General features: G+C 42.6%; 1 pseudogene; it reads left to right on the top strand.

Annotated features, from left to right (window-relative positions):
• The first annotated feature begins 9,813 nt into the window (after positions 1–9,813).
• LOC136495474 (F-box/kelch-repeat protein At1g55270-like) lies at positions 9,814–10,608 on the top strand (annotated as a pseudogene).
• Positions 10,609–15,131: the final 4,523 nt, after the last annotated feature.

Below are 15,131 nucleotides of genomic sequence, written 5' to 3' on the forward strand. Positions count from 1 at the left end.
CCAAACCCCGTCTATTGTAAGGGACAACAATCAATCAAATACAAGTCAATTACTTTTTTTGGCTCCGACCACCCCTTAGGAGTAGGAGTAGAGTAGATATCGGCGAGTTCTTTGGCAAGTATGGCCACATTGATCCGGTCGACCTTCACTGCTTGTTGTAAGTTCCATCACGCTTTATACCTCTGTTCGTATGGCTGCATCGATCCGGTCGACCCCCACTGCGGCTTTGGTATAAGCTAGTTATCGACTCTTGCCTAATTCAAGTATGGTCTATGTGATTCTGCCTCACACCCCACTGCTTGAATTAGATCAAGGTCAAGTTATCGGCTCTATCTTAGAGTGGCAGTCTTTGGTAGATTCATTAAGTTACCGATATTACTTATTGCTTTCATTGTTTATCTAATTACAGCAATATCACTCTGCCCAATTGAGATTGATCTGGATCGGCCTTATATCTTGTTTAACTCATCGTTTGCTAATCTAAAACTGATCTAATCCACATCTTAAGCGATGAGTTATGTTTTTATCGGCTGTTTTGCGTCAATCTTAATCGTGCATAGCGTGCGGTTAAGGCATGTTCGATCTTGAGTAGATCTATCGGTTAGTGAGAACTGTTTCATGGCCCGTCATCATGGCCTATGGGATTCTGCCTCTCACCCCACTATTGGCACCGTGGAGTGGAGATCGTTGGTTGGTAGACCCGTTCCTGAGAAGACATAACCTTAATTGTGCGCTATGCCTGAATCGGTTGTTTAGCCGATATCAAATGCTTACATGAATAGTTCACATCACAAGATCGTTGAAGTAGAGATAAGTTGAAATATGTGTTAGCCCCATGATCTTGTTGTTGTATTATGGCCTGCATGATTCTGCCTCATGCCCCACTGATATTAGTAATTAGTTAGGGTCATCGAGTCTATTATTGTTTCTACGGCCTGCATGATTCTGCCTCATGCCCCACTAGTCATGGCGATAGATGAGATCTAACATGTTCATTAGATTTATCTTTATTAAATGGTTAAGTGATGTTGAATTGTTTCTTTATATAAAAAGGAGTTCGGTTATTCGTAATCATTGGCTCAGCATGGACTGATCATCATTGATATCTTATTGCCATTGATTAATATTTGTTTAAATGATGTTTATCCTGAATGATAACCGATTCTCTTCACACGACCCCATGAGCTCTAACTGACTTATTATCATGAATATACTGGGATCGGCTATTTAGCCGATTTTCCTTCCATATTGGCTCTCACAGCCGCACATTTGGGACTGTCTGGACAACACCGGCAAGTTCCACCCTTAATTACTGCTGAACTTTCTCTCCTTGTCAATTGCAGGGTCAAATGGACTAGCACGCCTCAGGGAGGATTGCGTAGGATCGACCACCCCTGCGCTAAAGCTAGGAAGATCCGCTCCATCGAGCGGACCCTTCCTGGCTTACTGCGTGTGTCCTCGGCACTGGGACAAAATTCTGTGTCGACAACCTGTCAATATATAAACGGTTTTGTGGATTCTTTGGTTTTAGTTTGTTATTATCATTATAGCTGCCATCGATCCAGTCGAACCTTACTATCGATGGTAACATATTAGATTCAGAGCGTTTGTAGATCCATTTGTACTAGACAGCTGATTTGTTCGGATGTTATATCCTTTCTCGCTAGGATCATCGGCTCAATGCTTTACACTAGTTATATCCACCTAGCTCATGATTTTACTTATATCTGCGTGCATTGTACTTGTCATTATAAAATCAATCGCAACCCATGAGCTTTATGGTCCTTAACAGCTAATTTTTTCATGTATTGGCTTTTTAGTCGATTTTTCCGTCTGGCTGCTCCCGAAATAGCACACTTGAAACTATTTGGGTAAAAACCAGCATGTTTCACCTTAAATTACTGATAATGCAGTTAACATGGAAGCTATTAACAGAAGGATCTCCCGAAATAGCACTTGATTTTCAATGTTGGGTGTCACACTTGAAACAGAACTTTTTCAACTAAAATTCTACAAGTATGCTCAAGTGAAAAAGTTAATAGCAAGGGCACTAGGTATATAATGAGCTCCCCCTCAAGTAGTGCATTAAGTATTTGAATTACTTACATATTGTGCCAGACGTGCCAGAACGTGTGTTGGCGCAAAAAAACTGTCAATGCGCCTGGCACACAGCAAGCCGGATGGATCATACCCTTCTGTTAATAGCTTCCATGTGGACCGCCTATTAACTGCATGTTCACTGCTTCCGGGAATGCAACACCCATATTTTCCCTGCTTTGATACTCCAGTGGTCAACAGAGCAAAAGGCTGGATGAAGTATATTAGGAGTTATTTCTCAATAAGAATTATAATATCTCAATGCATACAATGTTGCTAGAGGCAAAGGTACCTGTTTACATTGAAAGGTTAAATACCGTTATACATCTAGGACCCTTTTATGTTAGTGTGCGCATTTGTGTGACATAAGATAGAAATTGTGAAAACCCAACTAGATGTTGCTTTCTGTAGGAGTTTTTCAAAATATTTGGTTTTGGTCTTTGTGACCTACTCATGTCAAAAGTGATTATAGTTCTCCTTGGCCCTGTTCTCTTCTCTTATAATCCGTCTTTTTCAGCTTGTTTTTTCAGCCGAAACTAGTGTTTTTCTCTCACAACAAATCAGCCGGAACAGTGTTTCGGCTTGTTTGACTGATCGACTAATCACAATTGGCATGGCTATCTCAAGTCCTGCAAATCTTTATCTAGATTTAATCTCATATCTCTCATGCTAAATCTCTCAATTTATGAAATATGGATTTAAGAAAGTAATAAGTTTGATTGGAAAGCTTGGATGAAGAAGTCTGCAGAGGATCATCATAAAATTTGGAGATTGGAAATATTGGATAAAAGAATTAATATATATATATATATATATATATATATATATATACACACACACACACACACACACACACTGGGCAAGCTGATTTGGCCGCCCCAGCCTGCCTGTGCGTGATTCTGTTTGGCATCTGAAGGAGGGTTCGACCATCCATATTGCAGTAACCAACACTTAGCTCTGCATGCAAGGGCTTTCACGGGATGGAAGAAAAGGAAATAAAAATGCCTCCACGCTGTGATTAAAGAAGAACGGGAGCCCTTAGCTGACATCCATGCATCTACTATCGTTAAGCCGGCGAGCTTTGGCCAACGCTCAGACGGTCCACGATAGTAAAAAAAATTTACTGCCGTTTATTTCCCGATCTGTGGTTCGCCTTACTCGGTTGCTGCCTCTGCTTCCCGAGCCTTCTCTTCCCTTCCCCACACTTCTCCTCCGTATTCCTCCCTCTTCCTCTCCCGAGCCCGACCTCCTCCCGCGGAGCGGCGCATGCGCCTCTGCCGCCTCCGTCCCCGCCTTCCCTTCCTCTCTCTCCCTCGCCCTCTCCCGACGTGTCGGCAGGGCCCCAGCACCGCCAACTCACCGCGCCGCACGCGTGGCTCGCACGATGGCGCCCCCGGGTTGCGGTGCGCCGCCGCGCGGGCGCCCCGCCTGGCCGCCGTACCCGCCCACGCCACAGCCCAAGCGGGCCTCACCGTTGGCCGCCGACACGGGTGCTCTACACGGCTTCCTCATGCCGATTCACGTCTCCTCCTCCTGCGCCTCACAAAACCCTAGCTACCTTTCTTCATCTCTTCGCCATGGTTCCTGAAGATGAAGGTTGCGCGTACACCTGCTCCGGTAATCTTGAAGGCGCCACCCCCATGCCATCCCTCTGCTCCATGACGGGGACGACCTTGATGACGGCATGACCTAGCGCCGATTCCATAAGGTGCGTTACTCTGCTTCAGCCTCCCTTTTCTATTTTGGTACCATGTTCACTGTCTCCTTTCTGGTTCCGCATCGACATAGGTACATGAACCAAGGGATGGGAGATGTGCCACACGGTCAACAGACACAGCAGAGCAAACCACACGTGCAGTGACCAGGCATGGGCTTCATGCGTGTACCTACTAACTATGTTCTCTGTTTTAATTTGCGATCAATCTACGTCATTTATGGACTTCTTGGTTCTATGTTGCAAGTTTGCGATCATACCACAGTCATTCTCTGTTATTGTCTTCACAGTAGGTGTGGGACTAGATGAATTACATGAACCTGTGCCAGAGCTAAGCAGTTACTTGGTGGACCGTACAAATGATTCCTTTACACTATGGGTGCACTGATGCTTTGTATTGGTACGTGCGATACCTTTCCATGTGCTCAGAGAATGACCAGTTTACGACATTGTTGTTCAGGTGTCTTCGCCTATTTTTTTAAATGTTGCCTTGTACTGTTGTAGAACCACCCTTTGCTGCTATTGGTGCTGCCGGGGTCTCGAATACAGATTGTGTGTTGCTTTTCTAGACTCTATTCTGAATTTTAGGCAATATGTTTATCCATGTCTTTTTTATTTGCAACCTTTTAGCAGGAGCGTATCCTAATTGCAGTAATTGCATTTTTTTCAGAGCAGCATATTCTGGTTGACGGAGGCAACGTACTTACTCCTTAATCTTTGATTACAGTTCGATGCTCCCCAGTATGCATATGAACATAACTTTTGTAGTGTAACAAGGTATTAGCCAGATAGATTACAATGCACGTTTCTCGGCAGCATGATTGTCCTTTACACAAGCCTCCTAAATCCTAATTACCTGCTAAAAAAGACTTACAGTACAGAGTTAGCAACTAAAGCACTGGCTGCTCAATACAGTTAAATGTGCGTTGCCCTTCTTTGTGCCCTCTCTGTTAAGAGTAGAATTTTCGATTGAGCCTGCCTTGCTTTTGTAGGCTTCTTCGATGTTCCTTTCCTCTCTCTCTTTATTTGCTCCTGTGTGGTTAACAGATGCATGTTTTTTTAAGTTCCAGCAGTATAAATGTAGTCTGAACCTCTGATCATGGTCTTTCAGCTTACGTTACTGTACTCATCATGGTGGCATTCATGTGTCGGTCCCTACATTCATACCCTTCTGTTAATAGCTTCCATGTGGACCGCCTGTTAACTGCATGTTCACTGCTTCCGGGAATGCAACACCCATATTTTCCCTTGCTTTGATACTCCAGTGGTCAACAGAGCAAAAGGCTGGATGAAGTATATTAGGAGTTATTTCTCAATAAGAATTATTCAAAGTATATTTTTAATGGTTATTTCTCAATAGTTATTAATTAATGATTAGGCCATGACCTCCTTTGGTTTATTATTATTCCTGGCAGGTTCATATGATGATGATGTGAAGTCCTGTCCGATCCACGTGCGCTATCAACAAAACGGTGTCGTCTCCTATAAGATTGGTAACCTCTTACCTCTATATGTATTTTTAGTTGGTTTGTTTCTAAATATTGATATGTCTTGTGGACTATAGCGAGCTACTATTTTGATAAATCTTAAGGTTACATCGTCATATATGGTTACATGTTGATGTACTGTGCACCATGCCTTATACTATACTAAAGGATTAGATCAAATGAATGAGTATGGTTGCTATGGTTGGTCCAGGGTACATGATAGCAGTGTGCGATTACCTATCTATTTATTACAGTTATTGACTTGCCAAAAAAGTCAAACAGGCTAATCCACCCCCTCTCCCATTCCCTTTTCATTTCCACCTATTTTTAGCTCTTCTCCTATTTTCCTGCATTGTAGTTCCTTTTCAATCTTCCAGCATCCAGGTTCTTTGTTTAACTTATGGTTTCATCTGCCAGCACACACTTCTGCCTCTATTGTGATTGATTTACCATCACACTTGCCTGTTTTCTCATTCTTGCTTTTTACATTGTGCTACTTCTTCATCTCAGTCAGCCTTTTCCTTCTTGGTATAAAATGATCTGCTATTTTGCTTCAAACAGTTTGCTTTCGCTTTCTTAATTCCCTGCTTCGATCAGCGCTGCCTTTTCCATGTCTCTCTTGCATCATCCAGTTAGTTACTACCTTATGGGGAGGTTCATTTGTTCTTTTCATTCCCACCTATTTGGGAATCAGATTTAGAAACTGTTGCTATGTGTAGTGGGCTTGTGATCTTTTCTCCTACATCCATATATGTGCTACACAATCCATTTTATGGCAGTCGAGAAAACAGAGTGACGAGTAAGAATCACAAGGTCCTTGATTTACAAGTTCATAACTTGGTTCGTGCCTCAGTTGTGGTGACGAATTTTTTCAATGCATTTCCATACTGTGCAAATTGCTAGGTCCAGATAATTCAGTCTTATGTGATACTTAGATTTAGTCACTATCTGAGCAAAAGGTGTTTCAAGCTTGTTAACTCCAGGACATGATAGCTATCCTGATAATAGTTCATCAATTAAGATGTCAGTCAATTTGTTACTAAACCGTTGTTTAAATATTGCCATCGTTCTATTGACTTCGGTATAATTATTTATGCCTCAAAAAACAGGCTGGAAGCTGCTATGCAAAGGCTGACAAGTTTGTGTTCCGTCCTAAATGACATGGAGCCTATTTGTGTTCTTAAACATGTTTTTGTTCTACTCGAGGTATGTACAAATTATGTTCACTGGGAGGAAGTAAATACATTTGCGAATCCTTACAACATGCTATGTTTTTAGGATAACATAATAATATGCCATAATAAGATGACTGGTTGCTCATGGCTATTGTGTATGATTCTCCTTAATATTGTTGTGTATCTGCAGTACCGTTCATCTTAGATAGACAACAAAACATGAGATTCTTTCAGTTTATGTTTCCATTAGATTGGACCTTCGATACATGGCAACTGCGTAGTTTTATCTGCAACTCAGATGAGATGCATGGCAATATCTATGTTTCATCCTATACAAACTTCTTTGTGAGGTTTTGCGTAGGTGCAAAATCACATATACTTCAATCCAGTTATATTTACTACAACCAAAAGTTTTGGCCTGTATAGATGGTTTACTGTTTGCTAGTTATACCCATAAACTGAATCTTTCTTGGATACCCAGTTGGTGACTTGGTGGTTCAAATAGCATCTTTATGTGTTTTAACTGAAACTGAAACTGAAACTTTCTTGGATACCCTTTACATTCTGACTACAATTTTTTACAAATTCTTCACATATCAGATATAATAGGTGTTACTTGCTTTAAGTTCATATGATATACAGCCTGGTTGTTCCCTCCTTTTATTAGGTACCCTCATCTTGGTTAAATTTGTGATTTACAGGGAATCCTATTGCTGGATGGCCAGCGAAGTAAATGATCCGTTGTGTAAATTGATTAATCTGGGCTATGGATTTTGTGGGAAAGACTACATGTCTTAATATTCTTAGATCCATTAATGGGACTGTTCCATTCTAGAATGCTGTCAGCCTGGCTTAATGAAGCCATCTCTCTCCTAGGTAGATGAGTGCCTGAACAAGAGAACAGCAACGTAACCATGCTTTATTCTAAACTTAATGTTAGTCTATATGGTAGCCGGTATATTTTCCGGTATATTTTGGTGTCCTTGGTTCACATCTTTTTTAGAACTATTTGGATTCAGCAACACTGCTATTTATCTTTTGGAAATAATGGGTATGAGTCCTATCCCCTGTGTGTATTCCCCTTATACAGAACTCTCTCTATAGAACAGCAAGTACTTAGTAGCCATAATTGATCGCCCGAGTTACTCTTTTCACAGCAAGACAAGAAAAGTGTAGTTATATTTGAAATATGTATAGACAACCCCAACATTATTATTTTGGGACAGTTTACCTTATGTGCTGCAGTGGTGTTATAAGATTCCTTTTAAGTGCCCTTGTTTAAATACAGTATAAAACAAAGATATAATTCACTCAACATTGTTTTTTGTGCGCTAAAACAGAATGAGGTCATTTGTTTGTACTTATGAACAACCATTGTCCGTTTTCTTGGTCCATTTACAGGATTATCAAAAGCACTGTTTCTTTCTTTGCAGAATTTTGCCAGGAACAGATGAGTTGGTTAATAGGCTAACAGCTAATAATAGCGATGTATTCCTTGTGTTAGGAGGATTCTGACAAATGATCAAGGTAGGTCCTGTGATATCATCACATGGTTTGTTTCCGCTGCCTTATACTCAAATTTTAATGGTTGTTGTATTCCGAAGTTTGAGCTAACTTTACTTTAATGTGTCTTTTGTTGAAAATAAATATACACTATCTGTTGTAAATAATCAGGAATGTAGGAAAGTATAAAAGTACGATTCCTTTTAGCCACTCTGTTAACTTACAGATTTGCTGAATATATGTAACATGGAAGTGAATGCTCACTCTAATGGGTTATCATTTAGTGGCTCACAATCATCACTTTCATGTCTGCCTTGTTCGTAGCCACCAGAAGATGTTTCCCTGTTACTGCTGAATGTAGCAGCCAGATTGGTCCTAACTTATTGTCGGACTACTTTTAGTTGACACACCTTGGATAAAAATATACAGCAATGACAGGATTTTATATAGATGCCTTGGATTGTTCAGCATAAACGCTGTGTCATATTTACTTGCCCTCCTCAGCATGTTTGTCTCAACTAATAATGGGCCAATTTCTTTGTAGTTACCAGTGTCATTGTGTTCTATTTTGGTGCTTCCATAAAATTTGGATGTGATTATTTACAAACTTCTGTAAAAGTAGTTCTATTTTTTTTATCTCCATATTACCCTGATGGAAATGAACTAACCAGTAGCTTCCACAATACTACTATATTCATACTCCCATCTCCCTAATTCAATAAGTGTTTTGCCAATTTTACTTATGTCGACACTTGAATGTTCTTCATTGTTATGATTCCACAGCCTAATCGTATCTGAGCTGATTTTTATGTCCAACAAATACGCATATCCCTTATGCTCCCACCTCCTTGCCATGTGGTCCAACCATCTCTGTTCATAATGTTTACGATGCTATCTTCCTTTATGTTATTACAAGAAGCTCACACATTTGTGCTACGACTCACCACTTGACAATGACTATTAAAAGAGCCATTCCTAAGCTTTGTACGATGTGAATAGCCTACAACACACGTCTTGATGTAGTATGATAATGCTTAGTCAGTAACCAAATGTGTTTCAAACTTCATGTGCTCTTGTTCGCATACAAATAGCAATGTGAAGTGCTCATGCTAATCATCATATCCATCTCGTTGCCTTTTAGGTTCCTAATTGAATTGACCTCCGATCTTATAAAAATATATACACATCTCTAGATCTACAATTGCATTTTCAGCTGACTGTCGACGCGCGCAAGGCGCGCGTGATGGACTAGTGCATATTATTTGGATAGGAAGACGCGCACGTAGTTGGCTGATCGTGAATAGGAAGGCTCAGGCCAACCATCGGCCAGGTCAAGAGGGCATCTCGGTCAGACCAAGTTCGCTGGGCAGGAGGCCCCTACTTGTCAGCGATGAAAGCATTTACTGCGAAGGAAATTAACCTTCACTCTCTCACTCCGACAGCTCCTCCTCCAGTTCGCCCGTGTGCTCTGTTGCTCTCTCCCATGGCGCCGTGAAAAGAAGAGGAAGAATTATCTGCACTAAAATAAATCGGTATTTTGTATTTGGCATTCGAAAATTTAAACTTTCTTATTTTGTATTAAGTTAAATTTCTTTTTCCTAAATGACACTGTCTTATATTTTCATTGATCATCTATTAATTGACTGGTTTGATCATAGTCAGTTTTTTCACCCTATACCTAATGTACCCCTCTATTAGATACCAGGGACAGGCGCGTGTCGTGGGACGTGCCTGGACCCGTCGCACGACGCGTGGCGCGCGCTGCCACCCGTGCCGCGCGAGTACTGCGGAGGCCGATGGGTTCGGCTGCGCCGTGCTCGGCGGCAGGGACCCGCGCAGGCGCGGCGGCGCCATGCTATGGGTGGTGTTCTACAGCGCCCGGAGCAACCGGTGGCACCGCACGCCGAACATGCTGCGCCGCCGCCAGTGCTTCGACGTGTGCGTCATGGGCAACCGCCTCTACGTCGCGGGCGGCGAGAGCTGCAGCGGTGGCGGTGGGGGCGGGCTCAGGTCCGCCGAGGTGTTCGACCCGGCCAAGAACCGGTGGTCCTTCGTCGCCGAGATGGCCGCGCCGATGGCGCCGTTCATCAGCGTGGTGCACGGCGGGCAGTGGTACGTGAAGGGCATCGGCGCGCAGCAGCAGGTGCTGAGCCTGGCGTACTCCCCGGACGTCGACGCGTGGTCCGTCGTCCTCGACGGCATGGTCACCGGCTGGCGAAGCCCCAGCGCGTGCCTCGACGGCCGGCTCTACGCTGTCGACTAGAAGGACGGATGCCGGTTGAGGGCCTACGACGAGGCCGCGGACGCGTGGACCACCTACGTCGACAGCAAGCAGCACCGAGGGAGCTCCCAGGCGGCGGAGGCGGCCGCCATTGTCGCCCTCCACAGAAGGCTCTGCGTCATCCGCAACGACATGAGCGTCTCGGCTGTCGTCGTCGCGGCCGGGGCAGGAAACCAGCGGTGGCAGACCCTCGCCGGCAAAGCGCAAGCCAAGAGTTTCGTCACGGGACTGTTGTCCAACCTCGCTGGCCGCAGCCGCGCCGAGAACAACATCCTCCATTGCCAAGTTCTTGAGGCCTAGCTGACTTGATGCCTGACGAGTTATGCTTAGAAGTTACTTGAATCACACACTGAAAAAGTTCGTGAGGAATCATGGGTTTCTGCTGCAAACAATGGTATTCATGTCATTTTGCGAGTTACTTGACACCATTACTGTCCTAAATGGACGGTAGTGCCATTTAAGAAAAGAAATTTCAACTAGGTGTCAGAAAGGAAAGTTTAAATTTTCGAGTACCAAATACAAAACACTGATTTGTTTCAATGCCAAATAGATAATTCTCTCAAAAAGAAGCAAGGAGCCCCTTCCTCGATCTCTCTCCAGGGCAAAGGAGCAAGCGTGCTCTCGGTCTTGCCGTCCCCTCGGTCGGTTAGACCGGGATTTGTGGCGCTAAGTTATCCAAGCTCTCGCTCATCTCTCCCAAGGTACAAGTCTGCGCTCAATGCGCGAAGTTATCCAAGCTCTCGCTCATCTCTCCCAAGGTACAAGTCTGCGCTCAATGCGCGATCTATGTGCTCAGGCAAAATCTCTCAAATTTCTTTGGTGAAAAGTTTTCTTATGTGCCCTATATGCAATGCCTAAGAGGAAATTTGAATTGGATGGCTGCATTGCCTGCTGTGAATATTTAGAAAAGATGTTGTGTTCATGGTCGTAAGAAACAATATGCTAGGTTGATTTAGAGATGTGGATAAATTGTTTCTAGCTTCTGTGTGATGCTAGCAGTCCTCTAAATCACTAGTGTAGTCTTCAATTTCATGGTCAAGCTAAATCAATATTTGACTTAATTCATGCGAACATATGGAATATTGCAAGACTCAGTATAAGTACGCATGAATTAAAATTCTTGCATATCTATCATCCAATAGAGACTTATCAGTGCCAAATCAGTCTCTCTGTTGTGAACTAGCAGTGGAAAGAAATTCCTGTTGAAATAAACTTGACTTAGTTATTTAACTAGTCGTGTTGTATTTCCACAGGAAAGTCTCTCCTAGTGCTAATTTACATTCTCTCCAAGTTTGTCAATGCTAAATCTTGCCAGAGATCTTATGCTGGTTTGAAAAATATTCTGTGATCTCAGGGACAGTATGCTGAGGGAGTTCAAGCATACTTTTGTGAGAAGGACTAAAGCAAGACTTGAGTCAAATCCAGATGCAGAGGACACAACAGAGGGGGCAGCTAGTCCACTTATTCCACCAGCAGCTCAGGAGGTAGTTGCCTAGGACAAGGAGAGCCACCGCAGCATAGAGAAGTATTTCTATTAGTGGTTCTTCTGCAGCTAGAGACACAAATGAAGAGGGAGACACATCCACTGAAAGTGATCACATTGATGATGATGATTATGTGATTCAGCACAGGCCAGACAAAGGCCTAGCAAAGCCAGAAGATGAGGATAATAGTGATCATGATGATGATGCCAATGACTATGAAGAGGAGGTAGAGACAGATCTTGGTGGTACACAGCGGACACAGGATGATATCACTCCCCTAAGGCTTTCAAGCTCAGAGTCACACATGGGCTTCCCAATAGGTCAAAGATAAACTACAGAGCCAAGGGGATGACAGTGGCAGTAAGAGAAGTGACGAGAGCAAGATCCTCGAGCTCTTCCTCGTACTGCTTTGGACAACAGATTTCACAATATGTTCCAACAGGATTTTTATGAGACGGTGATACTCACCAAAGATGACAAAGTGAGCAGAGGTCAGTGGATTGATTGGGAGTACATGGCAGAGAAAAAGGATGTTGTGTTTGACGAGGTGATAGCTACATGTGATAGGCAGAATGTGAAAAAGATCATGGGCTTCAAACATGATTGGAATGATGAAATAATTGCTCAATTTTATGCCACTTTGTATGTCGAGGAAAGAGGTGCTGATCCAAACAAGTGGTATATGCATTGGATGACTGGCGGGAACTGGAACAAAGTTGACTATGTCACATTTGGTAAGCTATTTGGATATGCAGGGAAAGATTTCAGGAAGTTCAAGATTCATAGTCAGCCTCAGCTCCCTGCTCCTCAAATGAAGTTCATGTATCCAGAAAATGCAAGAGGCACTGTAGCAAGGTAAATGGTCTATATTCCTTCTCCTATCTCAACAGAATGGTTAGGAAGACCTTTATGCCTAAGGATGGAGATCCAACAAGCATCACTTACTATGCAAAGAATTTGCTTGTTAGATTGGATCCAAGAGCTGAGCCTTTCAGTGTCTTCAACTTTGTATGGGAAGAAATCAAGTCCATTTCTTAGTTTTCCATGAAAAACTGTGGCTATGCACCTTACATAATGCGTATGATTGAGTCTGTCACAAATAAGAAATATGAGAAGGAAGTTGTGCATGAACCTTTGAGGATTAAGTGTAAGAAGAATCCCATTGAGCCTAGAGTCCCATGAGCATCTTCTTCTGCAGATCCATTTTTAGTTGGGACTTCTAGTGCACCCTCCAAAGAGCAGCTGGGTAGTCAGAGATAGAGGTCTTTGAGGCGTGGAGACAAGCCACCTTGTCCCATCAAAAAAATGTATAACATCATATTTGGGTTGTGCAAGAAAGTCAGAGACTTAAATGAGAGGGCACACCAGGAGAGGGTGAGAGCAAGAGAGAGTAGTCACATGTTGCCTAATGCTCCAGCTCCTCCACCTATTCCAGTTGCACCAGCTTCTCCTCCACCGCCACCTTTGGACAATTACATTGAGCAGTTGCAGCAGGAGGACTACTTCACACTGCACTACGGGACCGAGTCGTCCATGTCCTATGGCTATGTGCCAACACTGTTAGCAGGTCTGTATACATCTCCTCTAGTGTTTGCTTCAGCACCTACCTGCACCTCAATGCCAGCTTCAGAGAGATTTGCTCATACAGCTGCAGATTCTATCTTAAGCACCTTACTGTCGGATTATTTTGCTCTGGCAATATCTAGCAACGTGATCACGTAGACAGAATCAGATGGTAGCACACGAGACACAGAGATTTATACTGGTTTGGGGCGCGGTGCGCGTGCCAATCCCTACTCCAGTGGTGCGGCTGCTCTTGTATTCGTATGCTCAATTACAGGGGCTATTGCTCCTAGCTACATGTAGATGGAATAGGTGGAAGATGGATCCCGTGTCCCGAGGTCCCTACCCTCTTTTATATAGGCAGGAGAGGTAGGGTTACAGAGAGGGCGATCGGGCTAACAAATTGTTTCCTAGTTTGTTACAACAGATTGATCCTACCTATCGTTTAGATATGCCCGCCTTGGTTTGCCTTGATCTCCTCGTTGGTTGATCATGTTAGCCCTTACGGGCCACCTCCTTGACGGCTACTGGGCCGATAGCTTGGTGGTGGTCATATATACGAGCAGTGCAGGTACTCCTGGCCCATATCTCTGACACTTACCCAGTTTGTCTAGTGGCTGTGCTACTCATACCTTTTTTGACACTCAAACTCAGTTGGGCTCAACTACATATTGGCAGCTTGACAGTGACAGTGGTTGCACTTTTCTTGTAGATCCATCGTCCACCGGGGGCAATGGCGTTGAGTGATTGATGTAATGAGTTCTCCAAATCAGTTTCCGTTCTTCTCTTTTTTGATGATGTGATGACAAAGGGGGAGAAAGAAGGCAAATTAAAGCTTTTCATGTTTATCTTGTATGCTGATTTGGATGAGTTTCTATGAGATTTGAGACATTGAGCTTCATTGTAATATTCTTGTGAGAGATGAGCTTCATTGTAATATTCTTGTGAGAGATTATGACTTTGGACATATGATAATCTAGCATTTTATCTATCCCATGGACTTGGGAATATTTGTATTGTGTGCTACTTTGTGTGATTGAACTCCATGTTATTTATCTAAGGGTTGCTTGTTAGTGTGATATATATGTCTTGTCATGGTGTATGATCTTATATTGATTAAAGTTTTTCATGTTTATCTTGTATGCTGATTAGGATGACTTTCTGTGAGATTTGAGACATTGAGCTTCATTGTAATATTCTTGTGAGAGATTATGACTTTGGACATATGATAATCTAGCATTTTATCTATCCTGTGGACTTGGGAATATTTGTATTGTGTGCTACTTTGTGTGATTGAACTCCATGTTATTTATCTAAGGGTTGCATGTTAGTGTGATATATATCTCTTGTGATGGTGTATGATCTTATATTTATTTGTTGTGTGATATATTTGTCATATGCATCATGGTTTATTATTTTCTATCACACACTTGTTGCACCCCATGGATGCAATGATTTAGAGGGAGTCTCCTATTTGTTTTGATATGTGCAAAATTGGCATTTGAAGCCACTTTCTGAATATCACTCATATGCACATATCAAGGAGGAGTCTCTCATAAATCATTGAACCCAAAAACTAAATTTTTACATATATCATTTGTAAGCTTTAATTGGGGTTGTCATCAATCACTAAAAAGGAGAAGATTGAAAGTGCATCTAGGCCCTTGTGGGTTTTGGCGCATTGAATGACAACACGATTAAGGTACTAATAATATTTATGAGACTTGCAGGTATTTAGTCCCAGGTGAATTATTATGTGTTGGACTCATATAATGTGTGGTGATCATATAAATGTCAAATTGAGTTCAAGATTTCTTGTGAAGCAAG

The sequence above is a fragment of the Miscanthus floridulus genome, chromosome 12, assembly GCF_019320115.1.
Source record: "Miscanthus floridulus cultivar M001 chromosome 12, ASM1932011v1, whole genome shotgun sequence".
Taxonomy (NCBI): domain Eukaryota; kingdom Viridiplantae; phylum Streptophyta; class Magnoliopsida; order Poales; family Poaceae; genus Miscanthus; species Miscanthus floridulus.